We start from the raw sequence: 19,275 nt of genomic DNA, 5'->3' as shown, positions 1-19,275 counted from the left end.
ATGCCATGGACAGAAGAGACTGGGGGGCTACGGTCCATGGGGTCACAAGGACTCAGGCACAGCTGAGCACACGCAATGTGGTGTCACAGTTTCCCCGGTAATTGCCATCAGGTTCTCCAAACAGGATCACGGGTCCTTTGGACTACGTCATTTTAATGTTTCCACCCAGAACGTTGGACATCTTCTTTCAGAACCTCCTCTAACTTTACTCATTTAGAATAACAATAATGATGACAAAGCCATTTTTAACCACCGTTTAAATTGATCCAGTAGATACTAATCAATTTCCCATAATCCCCAAGAAACACATTTACTCCTGTACTCCTGTACTTCAATGTTCCAAGGATCTCATATCTGCTTCTGCCAGTAGTTATTTTCAAAAAGATTCTATTGCCCCATCATTGTCTGTATTTTCCTTTTTATTTCTGTTGCTAAAGACAGTTTTGAAGAATGAGTTCAATATCTTGGCCATTTCAGACCCATCGTTAATTTCATGCCCAGCCTGATTTATTAGCGGACCTATTCTCACTTCAGTATCTCTTTCCCCTGATGCATTAGTAAAAAACCCTCCTATTCCTTTAACCCTTTTTACTAGCATTATCTTTACAACCTTCCTGCCAGTCACACATGATATTATTCTGTCCATCTTTCTTTTCTCTCCCTCTAATTCTCTGCATGGCTTTTCCTAACCAGGAAATCTGTACAGAATCATTCTTCAAATCACAACAGGGCCTTTCAGTGTTCTTTATTTTTTTCTCTCCTTGGTGGAATTGTGGACTTTCTGATATTAATTATTCCAATAGACAGTCTGGTCCTCTATGACAGGCGTGGGTTGCTTTCTTTGCTTGTTTGCAAAGTGCTGCGTACATGCGGGCTTCTGATTGGTGTCTGTTGTTAGAGAGCTGAGCCTGAGAGTCTGCCCTCTGCTCGAGCAGCCAGCCCTGCTCTGTCATTACAGATCCTCTTCCTTCCAACTCTGAGACAGACAAGACCCAGGCAGTATGGGCACTTGTCTGCTGGTTAGGAGGATCCAGCTTCATTTCAGGTGTCCCTAAGGCAAAGCTGAGACAGGGGTAGACAGACTCCACTACCGGCCTTCCCCCTTTTCCTCTTGGAGCATTTGTAGCTCACAGGGGTGCAGCATCTTGGTCTGGTCCCTGAGTGCCTTACAACTTTCCACAAGCACATCATGACCAGGTCTGCTCTCCCAGGAATGCATCCCTTCAAGGACTGTCCCTGCTTTGCCCCCAGCACTGCTTAGAGGCAGCAGATGGAGCTGGGCTCAGCCGCTTCTCAAGAGATTGACAAGCCCCCAGTGATGCTGCCTAACGGCTCTGCTTCTTAGAGGAATCACACTGTCCTGAGCCCCTCTCCTTCTCCAGAATAGCTGTGCTCACATAGTGGCCTCTTCATTTACTTAATAAGTTTAAAGAAATAAATCGAGCATCAGCAACAGGCCAGATTGGCTGGGGGAGCAGAGAGGGAAGTAATTATTCCTGTGGACACACGCTGAGAACTCCAGACCCATCACCTGACTCAGTCCTCACACAGCTCAGAAACGAAGAGGCACTCTTCAGGTTTGCCCAGATGGATCAGTTGGTAAAGAGTAGTTAAGCCATTGCTTAGGACTCAGGAATGTGTGTGTCCAAGGTTTGGGATGGTTCTGTGGTCTCTTTCCTTTGGCATGTTTTGGTGTGATGTCACCACTCGTAGGAGATGGGTCTGGCTGGTGTGGGCAGGACTGGGTGTCCCCATCAACAAGTCCACTCTGACCAGAGTCATTTAGTACTAATTCCACCTAAAGGGATCGAGACCTGGAAGGGGGAGATCAGAGCTGACATGTAGGTGGCCTTCCAATCATAGGCGTTAAGTTAGCAGCCTAAGATCTTTGCTTAGGTGAAAGGTGGGGACCTTTGGTATCACTTGCAAGGAAGTCAGCTGTGGAGCTAGTAACCCTAGAAGGGGTAGGATCCTTGCACTGCAAGCCTCCTGGGGCCGTACTGTGCACATGCTTACTGGAATCCTCTGGAGAATTTAGAGAGGTGGGGCCCATGGCCCCATCCTCCTCCAACTGACAAAGCCTAGGTTCAGAGAGGCTGAATTTCTTGCCAAAGCCACGCAACTAGTGAGGGGCTGGGCCTGGATTTGGGCCAGACAAGTTTAAATGGTGCTTCCCATTTAAACGGGTGGCTCAGAGGTGAAGAATTTGACTGCAATGCAAGAGCCACAGGAGATGCGAACTCGATCCCTGGGTTGAAAATAACCCCTCAAGGAGAGCATGGCAACCCACTCCAGTATTCTTACCTGGAGAATCCCATGGACAGAGGAGCCTAGAAGACTACAGTCTATAGGACCTCACAGAGTCAGACAGAAATGAAGCTTTTAAGCATGCATGCGTGCACTCACACAAGTTTGAATGGGTGAATATCTTCTCCCCGCTGTAGCTATTAAAGTGCCAGGATTCAATTCAGAATTTACCCTGAGAAACATATGGACCATGTAGTTGCCTGAGAACTGGAGGAAAGAAGCAGAAACTTGGGATGGGGGTGAGGCTAGGAGAGTGAGAGATGGAGGTGCTCATTGGAGCAGGAGTGGGGGTCCCCATCAAGTAGCCAGAGCAGAGATGTGCACCTGAGTAGCACACAAGGGCACAAAACTATCTCTGGAATAAATCTGGCTGATCTTGGCCCCCACACCCACCTCACCTAACTATGTCGGATATGAACCCTGACACAGTGGGTTAAGCTAGAGTGGACACTGCAAATAAACAAGCTAATAAAACAGTAACGAGAAAACATGAAAGATCCCAGAAAGAGAAAGAAGGAAGGAAGTACATTGCTCACCCAGGCAGATTCCCATCCTCTGCAGGTTCATCATGTTCATGAGCTTTCATGGCAGCTAAAAACTGACAGTCGGTTTGAATTTTGTGAACGAACAGAGCGTACTCTGGTGCTACTATTAAGAATGCATTTTGTTATTTAAATTTTAAGCTCTTGTTTATGCCCCCTAAGAAGCTACTTCCTTTCAGAAGTTACTGAAAAGACTGAAAAGAGGAGAATGAACAGAAAACAGTGAGACATATTTTACCAGACATCTAGCTTTTTATTTTTTAAAGCATCAATTCCTCGGCTAGTAGAAACAAATGATGAAAGGAGTTGGTTTTTCTCTAGTCATTAACAGAAAATCGGTTTCTCCTTGGCCCTAATAAATTTTTATTGAACAAATATTTAAAGTGCATTATCTTGAAGGTGTGCCAAGTTACAAGCCTTCCTAGGGTGCCCACATGCCTGTCTGGCCCTAGTTTCAGATAGGACCTGGAGCCAGCACCACAAATCTGGCTGGGAGGATAGAGGGAAGGTCAGAAAAGGTCAGCACAGGACCAAGCTGGAAGCCAGGCAACAGCCAAACCTATTCTAAAGGCTTGGAAGGCCAAGATGGAGTCTCATTCATAGCCTCTGTCACTTTTCCAGGACAGATCTGAGTGTTCCCAGATAGCCCTGCCCTGGGGAGCTAATGAAACCATGTCCTCTGTGACGCTGAGTCTCCAGGAAGGGAGGGGCACTCAGGGGAGGTGAGGATGGAAGATAAGGACATGCAGGTCTCCTTAGCCAAATGAATATCTGCGTGGGCGGCAGACTTGCTAGCTGAGCAGGTAACAAGGAGAAGGGGGCCCAGAGCACAGGGCAGAGAGGAAGGGCAGTCAGTGCTCCCACAGATGGGTATGGCACAAGTGTGGGGGCCTCTCGGGCCCCAAGGCTGCAGAAGGTCCACTCTCCTGCCAGGGAGGTGGCACCTGCCTGACAACTAAAGGACGTTGATCTTTTCCTCAGTCCCTCCTTCCTGAACAAATTCTACAGCAGAGACACTCAGAAGACAGAGGAGGAAGGATGAGAAGACTGCTTCCCTCCCCATTCCAGTCCCGCAGCTGGAGTGGTTGTGGGCAGGACAGGAGGAAGGAATTCATCATTAAACTGCATGTGAAATTGACGTGTGAAGCTAGACTGCATTGTCTGTGTTACTGAAAGTGCCTAGAATGTTATGAAATCTGCACCAAATGTCATTAAGTGATGGAAAAGGGTGTAGTTGCAGGAAGTGACTAATTAAAAAAACATAAAAATCACTTCCCATTTGAATTCATACTGGATTCAGACAGTTCAATATATCAGCTACCCGTGTCACAAAGGGTCTGGCGCTCGGGGGCAGAGCTTTGCCTATCTGGATAGACTTAGAGGTAAAGCTGGGAGGGCTGGGACCCTATAGAGGTGAACACATAGCCAGAAACCAGAGGGCAGACCTGTGGGCTAGACAGCCAGAGGGGACAGAGATGCGGGAGGCAAGACTTTGTGTGGAGAAGGGGCAGCCATGGGGACAAAGATATGCCAAACATACAAGGCACATGTCAGTGAAAAATGGCAGGGGCGTAGGGCAGCCAGGTGAAGGACCTACATTCAGAAATAACTTCTCTGCATGGGCCTTCGTGCCTGAATTGCTTCTTAAACCTCTAGAACCCAGCCCCCGCATGTATCGGGATTCACTTTCATGCTGCAGCCTTTCAACTTTGGTAAATGATAGGAAGGTCTAATTCTTAGCCGTCACAATAGCAGCTCTTGATTATTGTGTGATTACCATTGAACTTTCATGCCGACCATAAGAGCCAGGTATTACTATTATCATCCCCAGTTCACTGAGGAAGAAACTGTAGCACAGACAGTGTGGCAGACGGAACCATCCACACGAGTCTGTCCTCGCCTTCCATCATTGCCTTTCAGTGGCTGCTGAGATTTGGCTGCCCAGCTAAGGATATTTCCCAACTCTGCTTGCAACAAAATGCAGTTCTGCATTTTCTCCCATACTTTCTGGACACTGACAATTCTGAGGGGACGATGGGGCTGCAAGACAGACGGAGACGGGGTCCCTGAATCAGAGTGTGGAGGGCAGCCTTGCTCCAGTTAGGAGCATTGCTATGGAGCACAGACGTAAATGAGTAAACTTCTACCATGCAGAGCTCCTGCGATGTTGACATTTATACGCTACACAGCAGCTAGCATTATTCCAACTAGAAGAGAGAAGGGGAATAACTAAGCCAAGGTCACACAGCCAAGGTCACACAGGGAGTGGGAAGATGGGCAATAAACTCAGCTTTACCTGGAACACTCAGGTGTCTCCTTTCAAAACAGGTACCATTTAGGGCTCCTGCTCCCTCTGCCCACACAGGCTCCGCTTCCTTATCTCCACACCCAGTATTTATATTCATGTCAGGAGAGATCTGGCTGAGCCACGGAATGGACACAGGACAACTCTTGCATCTGTGGGGTCCACTCGGGGACTGGAGACTCAGCTGAGCTTGGGCCATCCAGCGGCTTCCACTTTTGCGTTTGCCAAAGACAGATGTGAACAGTGACAGTGACAAGAATAAATATTCTCATTCAGGTGGTGTGCTTGCTTATTTCATCTTCAGTCTTACAAGTGAGGGTCTTCTGTCAAGTGTATGCTGTAAGTGAGGAAACAAGGGTGTTGAGAGGCTAAACACTGACCTGGGGTCACACAAGCTGAGAGCGGCAGAGCCAGGACTCCCAGTAACTCTCTGACCAAGATTCCTGCTGTGAATCACTGGTCTCCAGATGTTCTGGATTGTGTACTCCATCAAAGAAAGATAAACCACAAGTCAGTTTTTAAATGCATTTCATACATTACATTGCCGACAAAGGCACGTATAGTCAAAGCTATGGTTTTTCCAGTAGTCATGTACGGATGTGAGAGTTGGACCATAAAGAAGGCTGAGCATCAAAGATTTGATGCTTTTGAATTGTGGTGTTGGAGAAGACTCTTGAGAGTCCCTTGGAAGGTAAGGATATCAAACAAGTCAAGTCTAAAGGAGATCAGCCTTGAATATTCATTGGAAGGACTGATGCTGAAGCTCCAATACTATGGCCACCTAGTGTGAAGTTCAGTTCAGTCGTTCAGATGTGTCCCACTCTTTGCGACCCTAAGAACCGCAGGCACGCCAGGCCTCCCTACCCATCACCAATTCCCAGAGTCCACCAAACCCATGTCCATTGAGTTGGTGATGCCATCCAACCATGTAATCCTCTGTCATCCCCTTCTCCTCCTGCCCTCAATCTTTCCCAGCATCAGGGTCTTTTCCAATGAGTCAGCTCTTCGCATCAGGTGGCCAAAGGATTGGAGTTTCAGCTTCAACATCGGTCCTTCCAATGAACACCCAGGACTGATCTTTAGGATGAACTGGTTGGATCTTCTTGCAGTCCAAGGGACTCTCAAGAATCTTCTCCAACACCACAGTTCAAAAGCATCAATTCTTCAGCACTCAGCTTTCTTTATAGTCCAACTCTCACATCCATACATGACTACTGGATAAACCATAGCCTTGACTAGATGGACCTTTGTTGGCAAAGTAATGTCTCTGTTTTTGAATATGCTATCTAGGTTGGTCATAACTTTCCTTCCAAGGAGTAAGTGTCTTTTAATTTCATGACTGCAATCACCATCTGCAGTGATTTTGGAGCCCCCAAAATAAAGTCAGCCACTGTTTCCCCATCTATTTGCCATGAAGTGATGGGACCGGATGCCATGATCTTCATTTTCTGGATGTTGAGCTATAAGGCAACTTTTTCACTCTCCTCTTTCACTTTCATCAAGAGCCTCTTTAGTTCTTCAGTTTCTGCCATAAGGATGGGGTCATCTGCATATCTGAGGTTATTGATATTCCTCCCAGCAATCTTGATTCCAGCTTGTGCTTCCTCCAGCCCAGCATTTCTCATGATGTACTCTGCATTTAAGTTAAATAAGCAGGGTGACAATATACAGCCTTGATGTACTGTTTCCTATTTGGAACCAGTCCGTTGTTCCATGTCCAGTTTTATCTGTTGCTTCCTGATCTGCATACAGGTTTCTCAAGAGGCAGGTAGGTGGTCTGGTATTCCCATCTCTTTTGGAATTTTCCACAGTTTATTGTGATCTACACAGTCAACGGCGTTGGCATAGTCAATAAAGCAGAAATAAGTGTTTTTCTGGAACTCTCTGAGCGCCAAAGAATTGATGCTTTTGAACTGTGGTGTTGGAGAAGACTCTTGAGAGTCCCTTGGACTGCAAGGAGGTCCAGCCAGTCCATTCTGAAGGAGATCAGCCCTGGGATTTCTTTGGAAGGAATGATGCTAAAGCTGAAACTCCAGTACTTTGACCACCTCATGTGAAGAGTTGACTCATTGGAAAAGACTCTGATGCTGGGAGGGATTGGGGGCAGTAGGAGAAGGGGACGACAGAGGATGAGATGGCTGGATGGCATCACTGACTCAATGGACATGAGTGTGAGTGAACTCCAGGAGTTGGTGATGGACAGGGAGGCCTGGCATGCTGCGATTCATGGGGTCACAAAGAGTCGGACACAACTGAGCAACTGAACTGAACTTGGTTTTTTGATGATCCAGCAGATGGTGGCAATTTGATCTCTGGTTCCTCTGCCTTTTCTAAAACCAGCTTGAACATCTGGAAATTCATGGTTCACGTACTGTTGCAGCCTGGCTTGGAGAATTTTGAGCATTACTTTTCTAGTGTGTGAGATGAGTGCAATTGTGCAGTAGTTTGAGCATTCTTTGGCATTCCCCTTCTTTGGGATTGGAATGAAGACTGACCTTTTCCAGTCCTGTGGCCACTGCTGAGTTTTCCAAATTTGCTGGCATAATGAGTGCAGCACTTTCACAGCATCATCTTTCAGGATTTGAAATAGCTCCACTGAATTCCATCACCTCCACTAGCTTTGTTTGTAGTGATGCTTTCTAAGGCCCACTTGACTTCACATTCCAGGATGTCTGGCTCTAGGTGAGTGATCACACCATCGTGATTATCTGGGTCATGAAGATCTTTTCTATACAGTTCTTCTGTGTATTCTTGCCACCTCTTCTTAATATCTTCTGCTTCTGTTAGGTCCATACCATTTTTGTCCTTTATCGAGCCCATCTTTGCATGAAATGTTCCCTTGGTATCTTTAATTTTCTTGAAGAGATCTCTAATCATTCCCATTCTATTGTTTTCCTCTATTTCTTTGCACTGATCGCTGAGGAAGGCTTTCTTATCTTTTCTTGCTATTCTTTGGAACTGTTGATTCAAATGGGTATATCTTTCCTTTTCTCCTTTGCTTTTCACTTCCCTTATTTTCACAGCTCTTTATAAGGCCTCCTCACACAGCCATTTTGCTTTTTTGCATTTCTTTTTCTTGGGGATGGTCTTGATCCCTGTCTCCTGTACAATGTCATGAACCTCAGTCCATAGTTCATCAGGCACTCTATCTAGCAGATCTAGTCCCTTAAATCTATTTCTCACTTCCAAGGTATAATCATAAGTGATTTGATTTAGGTCTACCTGAATGGTCTAGTGGTTTTCTCCACTTTCTTCAATTTCAGTCTGAATTTGGCAATAAGGTATGATCTGAGCCACAGTCAGCTCCTGGTCTTGTTTTTGCTGACTGTATAGAGCTTCTCCATCTTTGGCTGCAAGGAATATAACCAATCTGATTTCGATGTAGACCATCTGGTGATGTCCATGTGTGGAGTCTTCTCTTGTGTTGTTGGAAGAGGGTGTTTGCTATGACCAGTGCGTTCTCTTGGCAAAACTCTATTAGCCTTTGCCCTGCTTCATTGTGTATTCCAAGGACAAATTTGCCTGTTACTCCAGGTGTTTCTTGACTTCCTACTTTTGCATTCCAATCTCTTGGACATCTATAATGAAAAGGACATCTCTTTTGGGTGTTAGTTCTAGAAGGTCTTGTAGGTCTTCATAGAACTGTTCACCTTCAGCTTCTTCAGCATTACTGGTCGGGGCATAGATTTGAATTACCATTATATTGAATGGTTTGCCTTAGAAATGAACTGAGATCATTCTGTCGTTTTTGAGATTGCATCCAAGTACTGCATTTTGGACTCTTTTGTTGACCATGATGGCTACTCCATTTCTTCTAAGGGATTCCTGCCCACAGTAGTAGATATAATGATCATCTGAGTTAAATTCACCTATTCCAGTCCATTTTAGTTTGCTGATTCCTAGAATGTCGATGTTCGCTCTTGCCATCTCCTGTTTGACCACTCCAATTTGCCTTGATTCATGAACCTAACATTCCAGGTTCCTATGCAATATTGCTCTTACAGCATCGAACCTTGCTTCTATCACTGTCCCATCCACAACTGGGTGTTGTTTTTGCTTTGGCTCCATCCCTTCATTCTTTCTGGAGTTATTTCTCCACTGATCTCCAGTAGCATATTGGGCCCCTACCGACCTGGGGAGTTAATCTTTCAGTGTTCTATCTTTTTGCCTTTTCATACTGTTCATGGGGTTCTCAAGGTAAGAATACTGAAGTGGTTTGCCATTTCCTTCTCCAGTGGACCACATTCTGTCAGACCTCTCCACCTGGACCAGTCCATCTTGGGTGGCCCCACGCGACATGGCTTAGTTTCACTGAGTTAGACAAGGCTGTGGTCCATGTGATCAGATTGGCCTGTTTTCTGTGATTGTGGTTTCAGTCTGTCTGCCCGCTGATACCCTCTCTCACCGCCTACCTTCTTACTTGGGTTTCTCTTACCTTGGATGTGGGGTATCCCTTCACGGCTGCTCCAGCAAAGCGCAGCTGCCACTCCTTACCTCTGATGTGGGTAGCTCCTCTCAGCCGCCATCCCCCAACCTCAGGCCTGGGGTAGCTCCTCTCATCCACACCTGTGCACCTTCGAAGCCACCGTGCCTGTGAAGAGCTGACTCATTGGAAAAGACCCTGATGCTGGGAAAGATTGAAGACAAAAGGAGAAGAGGGTGGCAGAAGGTGAGATGGTTGGATGTCATCACTGACTCAATGGACATGAGGTTTAGCAAACTCTGGGTGATGGTAAAGGACAGGGAACCCTGGAGTGCTGCGGTCTATGGGGTCACAAAGAGCTGGACATGACTTAATGACTGAACAACAGCAACAAACATAGTTGCTGTGTACATCAGTATCAGTAAAGTATGATTCATTTTCTATATCTTGAGACAGGAAAAATGGATGATTTCTCTATTTCTCCCCTCCTTTGGTGGATAGTCCTGTCCCCCCAAGGATGGGCATGCTCCATTTAGAAACATGGTCTGGATCATGCTGTAGATTGCCTGTGGATGCCAGGCCACGTGTGCTCCAGTGACAGGATCTTTTTCCCGATGGGCATCTCTGCTCTAGAAGCAGACCCAGGACATTCAGGAAGGGGGAAAGCTCTGAGTGACACTCTTTCCCCAGTGTCATCTTCATCACAAGAGACAGCTCTTGTGGTTTCAAAGGCTTCAGACCAGTAGAAAGGTCGCTTTTTCTGTAAAAATGTCCAGATTGGGCTGAGAGGTGGAGGTGGTGACTAAAGCCGGGAGACCCCAGGGGCTCTGGTTAGTGCAGCCAAAGGTGGAGACAGCCCAGTGGGAGACCAGGTAAATGTTCCACAAGGGGAGAAAAAGGCCCTGATCACCCTACTTCCATTAGGTCCAGAACCTGCAATTGTCTACCTTGGCAAGGAGCTGGTGCTGATGGAGGCTAGCCAGTGCCATCTGCACCTTCTCAGCAGGCACGGCCTCTTCCCTGGAGCACATCAGGATGTCAGCGCGGCAGGCATCCCAGCCTGGGCCAGCCCATCTTGGACAGTGTCATTCATAAAATATTGAAACAGCGAGGGTGCAGGGCACACACCAAATGGCCATGGCAGGTTACATGCAGGGGAGCCTGTGACGGAACCCGACCCCCATTCATTCCTGACTCTTGTCTGGCTCAGGGCCTGCACTTCCTGGGGTCTTGGGATATGAACTCAGGCCAGGAGAGCCAGCCTGATAGTTCTGGAATCAGCAGAAGCAAGCACTCATTCGTTGTGGATGGTCACTTTGTAAGGGTATCACAGGCACTTTTAAAATGTTTTTCCACTTTCTTACTTTTATATATGTGTGTGTGTATGTATATATATTTCCCAGGTGTATGTATATATATTTCCCCCTGCGACCCCATGGACAGCAGCTCACCAGGCCTCCCTGTCCATCATCAACTTCTGGAGTTTACTGAAACTTATATCCATTCAGTCAGTGATGCCATCCAACCATCTCATCCTCTGTCGTCCCCTTTTCCTCCTGCCCTCAATCTTTCCCAGCATCAAGGTCTTTTCAAATGAGTCAGTTCTTCACATCAGGTGGTCAAAGCATTGAAGTTTCAGCTTCAACACCAGTCCTTCCAATCAATATTCAGGGTTGATCTCCTTTAGGATGGACTGGTTGGATCTACTTGCAGTCCAAGGGACTCTCAAGAGTCTTCTCTAACACCACAGTTCAAAAGCATCAATTCTTCGGTGCTCAGCTTTCTTTATAGTCCAATTCTCATATCCATACATGACTACTAGAAAAACCATAGTCTTGACTAGACGGACCTTTGTTGGCGAAGTAATGTCTCCACTTTTTAATATGCTATCTAGGTTGGTCATAATTTTCCTACCAAGGAGTAAGCATCTTTTCATTTCATGGCTGTAGTCACCATCTGCAGTGATTTTGGAGCCCCCAAAAATAACTGTTTCCCCATCTATTTGCTATGAAGTGGTGGGACCAGATGCCATGATCTTAGTTTTTTTAATGTTAAGCTTTAAGCCAACTTTTTCACTCGCCTCTCACTTTCATCAAGAGGCTCTTTAGTTCTTCACTTTCTGCCATAAGGGTGGTGTCATCTGCATATCTGAGGTTATTGATATTTCTCCCGGCAATCTTGATTCCAGCCTGTGCTTCATCCAACCCAGCATTTCTTATGATGTACTCTGTGTATAAGTTAAATAAGCAGGGTGACAATACACAGCCTTGACATACTCCCTTTCCTATTTGGAACTAGTCTGTTGTTCCATATCCAGTTCTAACTATTATTTCCTGACTTTCATACAGATTTCTCAAGAGGCAAGTCAGGTGGTCTGGTATTCCCATCTCTTTCAGAATTTTCCACAGTTTATTGTGATCCACACAGTCAAAGGCTTTGGCATAGTCAATAAAGCAGAAATAGATGTCTTTCTGGAACACTCTTGCTTTTTTGATGATCCAGCAGATGTTGGCAATTTGATCTCTGGTTTCTCTGCCTTTTCTAAAACCAGCTTGAACATCTGGAAGTTCACAGTTCACGTACTATTGCAGCCTGGCTTGGAGAATTTTGAATGTTACTTTACTAGCGTGTGAGATGAGTGCAATTGTGTGGTAGTTTGAACGTTCTTTGGCATTGCCTTTCTTAGGGATTTTCTTAGGGACCTTTTCCAGTCCTGTGGCCACTGCTGAGTTTTCCAAATTTGCTGGCATGTTAAGTGCAGCATTTTCACAGCATCATCTTTCAGGATTTGAAATAGCTCCACTGAATTCCATCACCTCCACTAGCTTTGTTTGTAGTGATGCTTCCTAAGGCCCATTTGACTTTACATTCCAGGATGTGTGGCTCTAGGTCAGTGATCACACCATCATGATTATCTGGCCTGTGAAGATCTTTTTTGTACAGTTCTTCTGTATACTCTTGCCATCTCTTCTTAATATCTTCTGCTTCTGTTAGGTCCATACCATTTCTGTCCTTTATTTAGCCCATCTTTGCATGAAATGTTTCCTTGGTATCTCTAATTTTCTTGAAAAGACCTCTAGTCTTTCCCATTATATTGTTTTCCTCTATTTCTTTGCACTGATCACTGAGGAAGGTGGTGCTAGTGGTAAAGAATCCACCTGCCACTGCAGGAGCTTCAAGAGACATGGGTTTGATCTCCAGGTCAGGAAGATCCCCTGGAGGAGGACATAGCAACCTACTCCAGTGTTCTTGCCTAGAGAATCCTATGGACAGAGGAGCCTGGCAAACTGTAGTCCATAGGGTTGCAAAGAGTCAGACACGATTAAGCATGCATGCAGATCAATACATATTTATAAGCATAAAATGGGAAAGAATGGCTGATAAACCTTTGTACTAGAGCCATTTGCTATAACTCTGAAAAATCATTGTGCACAAAAAAGGGTGCAGATCTTCCTGCTGACCATGCCAAGGATCTTGGAGTAGCACATCAGTCCTATGGGGGAGAGGCAGGATGCAGGAAAGAGGGATATGATAGGACATTGGATTCTACGAGGACAGGTCCTGACATCTGTGAATCCTGTAGTGAAGGGCCCTCCTCTGTGGAGTGTGCTGGGACAACCCGGGCCCGAGCGGGCTCCCCTGAGAGTCACTTCCCTATGTGAATGATGTGGAGACAGTGTGCACTTTCTCAGCAGGTGCCACCCCTGACTGCTTCTCCCCTCCCTATAGAACCCACCACAGCCCTGTTCAGGGAGCCCTTTGCAGCCCAGCCAGGTGGACAGAGGGAAAAGGGAATCTGTCGCTGCCAGTTGGTTGGACTCCACCCCTCCCTACCTCCACTAAGATGGGCCTATTGCATCTTCTTTCCTTGAATTTGGAGTCAGGGCCAGAAGACACTCAGAATTCCCTCTGGGATCTTGAAATATGAAGTGATTTAACACTGAGGCTGGGGCAGCCAGGTCTGGCCCACATGTCAACGAAGGAGGAGAAACAGAGAGAAGAGGGGCATGGTAGTATGCAGAAATGGTGGAGCAGCCCTGGAGAACGTGGGCTGGGAAACCTCCGGTCTCCAGTCTCCAGATCCCAGCTCTGCCTGTGCTCTGCCCGTGGGTTCTGTGAGCCTCTTTCTGGCTCCAATAAATCCCCATGGAGATTAGCTGGTAGGAACATTTCTCATGCCCAGGGACCCTGGATGGGGTGGGACAGTTAACCTTGTAGCCCACATCTTACTTGTGTAGTCATGAGATTCTGACCCAGCTTCCTCCTCTTTCACCCAGTGTGTGGTTATCAGGACCACCTTGGGATGCAGGGACGAGACACGGGATTACACTCAAGTCACCCACATGCTTTCTCTCAACGCTCATTTAAGTTGCTTGAGAGAGGAAATAGCAGAGTCACTTCCCTTTCCTCAATTGCCATCTGTGTTCCTGCTTCAGTGACCCCATTCGTAGCTCCAACATCCTTCCTCAAGTAGGATGTGAGCTGGAAAGTGGGTGGCAGTGGCAACAACAGTGTTTATTTCTATGCTTCTCCCTTAAGCGGGCGAATCTAGGGGAAATATTTTGTGAGCTCCACTTCATGCAGACCTAAAGGGTGGGGGCGGTAACTGCTTCCCTTCTTTCTGGGCGGAAGAGCTTGAGGTGAGAGCTTCACAGGCTCCCTGGGATGTCACACACTTGGTGGCTGGAGCAGGAAACAAAATTCAGAATACCCACTCTCAGCAGGGCACTCACCTCTGTGCGGCTACAGCCTGGAAGGATGAGCAGAAGACAGAGACCCACACCTGGGCTGCGGCTCAACTTACTTGCTCCCCAGGCAGATCCCCCCAGTCCTGGGGGGCAGAGGAGCATTAAATGCCTCTCGTCATGCCCCTCCCAACCCCTGGAGCTTCCAGTTCAGTCCAGGGCCCTGGTGATGCCAATGGCACTTTCCAAGGTCGCACTCGGAGGTGCAGGGAGAGCCATTCTGTTCTCCCTGTCCTCAAGAGCTAGGCTAAAATGAGAGACCAGTTCAAACGTCCAGTTTCTATGTACACAGTTGAGATTACGATCCCTTTGCTTCTCTGACTGCAGCAGAAGGGTAGGATGCACGTGGCCCCTGACTCTCTAGCTGCAGATCGGGACCCCACACCTGCAACCAATCATCGCACGTGGGCACCTTCTCTGCCTGCTCCTCACAAACAGAGGTGATGGGCAGGTCACAGACACTTCTGGGTTTGGGTCTGCAGCAGTTCCACCCCGGCAGGGGCTGAGAAATGTGGTGGGTGTGTCCTGGAACCACCCGGAGTTCCCTTCCTGCATCCTGCTTCTGTGGCCCTCTAAAACTGTGTTGCGGGGGCTGCAGGGGCCCTGAGATTCGGGTGACACACCCCACCTCTGTTGTGCCTCTAGATAGGCCTGTTCTGACCTGGTCTTAGTTCAGCCAATGACTCCACTCCCATCTCCATGACCAAGCCCCATCTTGGGACTCAAGCAAGTGGGTCTCTCTCACTTTTTTCCTATTCCCGAGCTTCTTTCTTGATGATCTGCTTCTGCCTTTGTTTCCCAAAGCTGGGAGTTTATCTTCATGTCTTCTGAGACCTCCTGTCAGGGAGGGGCTGTGGAGCTACCTCTTGTCCGCTGACTGATCCTGTCACTGAAGTGACCCCTGTGGGGGAGACCCCAGCAGAATCTCTGGTCTGCCTGCCTCTCCTCCCACCATCTCCCTGCCCGGGGGTGCCCACTGGCCCAGCTAAACAGGTCCTGGCCCCTCCTCACCAGCCAGGCTGAGGCCTAGATCTGACAGAATCAAAGCCCGTTGGAGACGTCACCTCATAGAGTATAATTATTATTTCTCATTTAGCTTCTGAACTGGATTGAAGTTTCACAGTCAGGACTCTTGGTTAGGAAACTGGCGGCATTGTGGCTTAACCAAAAAGTAAGACCTTGTGAAGGAAAGAAATATGAGGGTGGGAGCAGGGAGGAGAGAGAAGAAGGCAGGAGACCCTGGTCTTTCCCCTCATGCTTTCTCTGTGTCTTGGCCTGTGTTTCCTTTGAATAAACTGCTCACAGATATTCACATGACTGTGATCCTTGGACACAGGGTCAGTACTAGTCACAGAAGAACTCAGTTAGCTTGCTGGCCTGACGGGGAGATGAGGGCACCTGTCTTGCCCTTGAGCCCTTCCATGGAAGGCATTTCTTGTTTTATTTTGGAGACCTTTTAAATGAAGTGGAGGGACACTGAAGAGAAAGAACTTTTCTATATTCACTGTGTTCTACCCCATATCAATATACTGCTATGCCTCTTTTCAGCCCTAACATGTTCTTACCAGGGTAACTAACACCGAATATGTGTCTATGCTATGCAGTCATTGAAGAATTAATAAAGGATCTCTAGCATCTATGACTGGTCTCACAATGTGAGCACAGAGGTAGTCATGTGAAACATGTCACATTATACCCGTAACAACTCCCCACATCACCTGGTGTGATCTGTGTTCCTCAGAGGAGGGTCTAAGGGGTAGTAACAAGTTAAAGGTCACCCAGCTTGTCGGGGTGGAGCCGGGAGGTGGGCTCCACATTCCTAACTCTGACTCAGTTCCCTTTCTGAGACGCTCTGGTCATGATTAGATGGTTTTTCAATGGGGTTTAAGGCTCTGAGAGACAGAAACAGTATTATCCATCTCAAGCTACTGGAAAATAAGTGACTTCTCCAGATTCTTCGTCCCAGCCTGAGGAGGAGGAGGTGGCTGGTTTGGAAACTCCATCCTTAGCTCATGAGCAGCCAATTCCAAGCTCAAGCGGATCCGAGTCCTTGAAGCCACAAAGAGAGGTCCAGGCAGAACTGTGAATGTTGGCAAAAGGAAGAGGGCTCTGGAGAGGGCCAGGAGGCACAGGAGGTGGCAGAGATGGCTAGCCACACTGTGTTCAGCCTCCTGAGGCCCAGTGTTTCATTTTATTTTTTAAAAGTTTTAAGGTCTTTATGTCTTTTTGGGTACTCTGTGGGGCATGCAGGATCTTGGTTCCCTGATCAGGGATCAAACCCCAGCCCCCTTCCATGGAAAAGGGGAGCCTTAACCACTGGACCACCAGGGAAGTCCCTAGTGTTTCATTTTAAATTCCTTACAGTGCGGCTCCTGAAACCCTACCAGGTGAATTCATTTTCCACACAAAGGCACTGGCTGAGGGTCTTTGAATGATTCCGGGAAAGGATCTAGGAAACCCCCATATTTTTGTTGACACCAGGGTATAAATAAAGAGCTAAATGACACAAAGGGGATGGTTGGCATTTAGGGGAGACAGACTTCCAGGGCCAGAGGTGTCTGAGGAGGAAAATTCCCAAGAAGTCACAGAAATCTTAGGAAGGCAAGCGGGTCTCTGTGGGGGATTGAAGAGGGCTTTGAGCTGATTTCGTCTAAATCTTCAGAAAAGGCTTCACCTGCTCCCCAGTCACATCTTGGTGATGCTCAGACATCTTTGTGTGAAACACATCCTTCCACGTCTCTGCTGGGCCCTTTCAGCTTTGAAATGTTGATTTTTCCTTAAATGAATATCCCTAATGGTCTGGAGAATCCCAGGGACGGGGGAGCCTGGTGGGCTGAAGTCTATGGGGTCGCACAGAGTCGGACACGACTGAAGAGACTTAGCAGCAGCAGAAGCAATGGTCCCAGCACTTGAAAAAGATGGCAGTTTCTCAATCAGGACTCCCCTACAAAAATGGGGTTCCAATGCCCAGACCAGGGCAGCCTTAGGATGTAGCAAGGGAACTACGCTGCTTCTAGATGGTGCACATTCTGCGCGGTCCTTGGGAGAGGCAAGTCAGGCTTCGCATCTTCCGGGTTCCACGTTTCTTTCAAGGACACGTGGTCCTGGCAGAGGGTGGGAGACAATGGCAGCAGCCGCAGGTCTCCAGCTTTGTGAACCCGTCTGCTTGTGACTCATCTCAGCTCTTCTCCTTGTGAGCCACACCTGGTGCTCTGTCACTTTCCCCATCCTTATTCTGGCTGGCTGCCCACCTGAGATGAGAATCCATTGTGAAATTCTACCTCCTAAGTGCAAGGGCTAAGGGCGTGTCATCCGGTCCCATCACTTCTGGCAAATAGATGGGGAAACAGTGGAAACAGTGACAGACTTTATTTTCTAGGGGTCCAAAATCACTGCAGATGGTGACTGCAGCCATGAAATTAAAAGACATTTGCTCCTTGGAAGAAAAGTTATGACTAACCTAGATAGCATATTAAAAAATAGAGACATTACTTTGCCAACAAAGGTCCATCTAGTCAAGGTTATGGTTTTTCCAGTAGTCACATATGGATAAGAGTTGGACTATAAAGAAAGCTGAGCACCAAAGAATTGATTCTTTTGAACTGTGATGTTGGAGAAACTTTTGAGAGTCTGTTGGACTGCAAGGAAATCCAACCAGTCCATCCTAAAGGAAATCAGTCCTGAATATTCATTGGAAGGACTGATGTTGAAGCTGAAACTTCAATACTTTGGTCACCTGATGCATTTGAAAAGACCCCAATGCTGGGAAAGATTGGAGGCAGGAAGAGAAGGGGACAACAGAGAATGAAATGGGTGGATGGCATCACCAACTCAATGGACATGAGTGAGTAAACTCCAGAAGTTGGTGATGGACAGGGAGGCCTGGCGTGCTGCAGTCCATGGGGTTGCAAAGAGTAGGACACGATTGAGAGACTGAACCAAACTGAACTGAAGACAACCTAGGTTTCTCCATGTTTCCATCCTTTCTGTTCCTTCCATCTCTTTTTCAAGCAGTATGAATAAATTGGCATGATTTATTGGCAGTGTGGCATAAATTGGCAGTATGACATGATTTCTGGAGGCAGACAGAGTCCACCATTTACTTACCTTGTAAAATCAGTGAGTTCCTTAACCTCATGCCCTCATCTCTAAAAGGGACTTAATATTGACATCTGCCTTGAAGCATTTGTGAAGTGTAAAGATGTGATACAGGTAAAGCCCTTAGAATTAGAATTTAGATCTCCTTTATTTTAGCCATTATATTAACATCATGTCAAACTTGGATCTCCTCAGAACCTTCATGACCTGGTAAACTTTGTCCTAACCACTCCTTCTCTTCATGCTGGTCCCCACAACTGTTAGAATCCCATAGAGAGAAAGCAGCCATCCCGGGAGAAGCTGTGGAGGGAGCTGTCAGTCACCAGTCACTCACCTATTGACCCAACATCTGATTTCTTTCACAGTCTTTCCTTTGTGCTCCTGGATCAGTGTTACACACCATTAACTTTCTTTTCTGCTGCTGCTGCTGCTGCTGCTGCTGCTAAGTCGCTTCAGTTGTGTCCGACTCTGTGCGACCCCATAGATGGCAGCCCACCAGGCTCCCCTGTCCCTGGGATTCTCCAGGCAAGAACACTGGAGTGGGCTGCCATTTCCTTCTCCAATGCATGAAAGTGAAAAGTGAAAGTGAATTCGCTCAGTCGTGTCCGACTCTTAGCGACCCCATGGACTGCAGCCTACCAGACTCCTCCGTCCATGGGGTTTTCCAGGCAAGAGTACTGGAGTGGGGTGCCCCTGCCTTCTCCGACTTTCTTTCCTAGCATCTCAGTATTCCAGACCATCCCAACACACAGCCACTGGTATCTCTCCCCTCAGGAGTGATTCTCCGTAACACAGGCTTTCCCAGAAGCCCAGTAAGAGGATCCTACCCAGGGGGAACTGTGCCCCTGCCATGGT

This window comes from Bos mutus, chromosome 28, assembly GCF_027580195.1.
Source record: "Bos mutus isolate GX-2022 chromosome 28, NWIPB_WYAK_1.1, whole genome shotgun sequence".
NCBI lineage: Eukaryota > Metazoa > Chordata > Mammalia > Artiodactyla > Bovidae > Bos > Bos mutus.
This window is presented reverse-complemented; position numbering follows the sequence as displayed.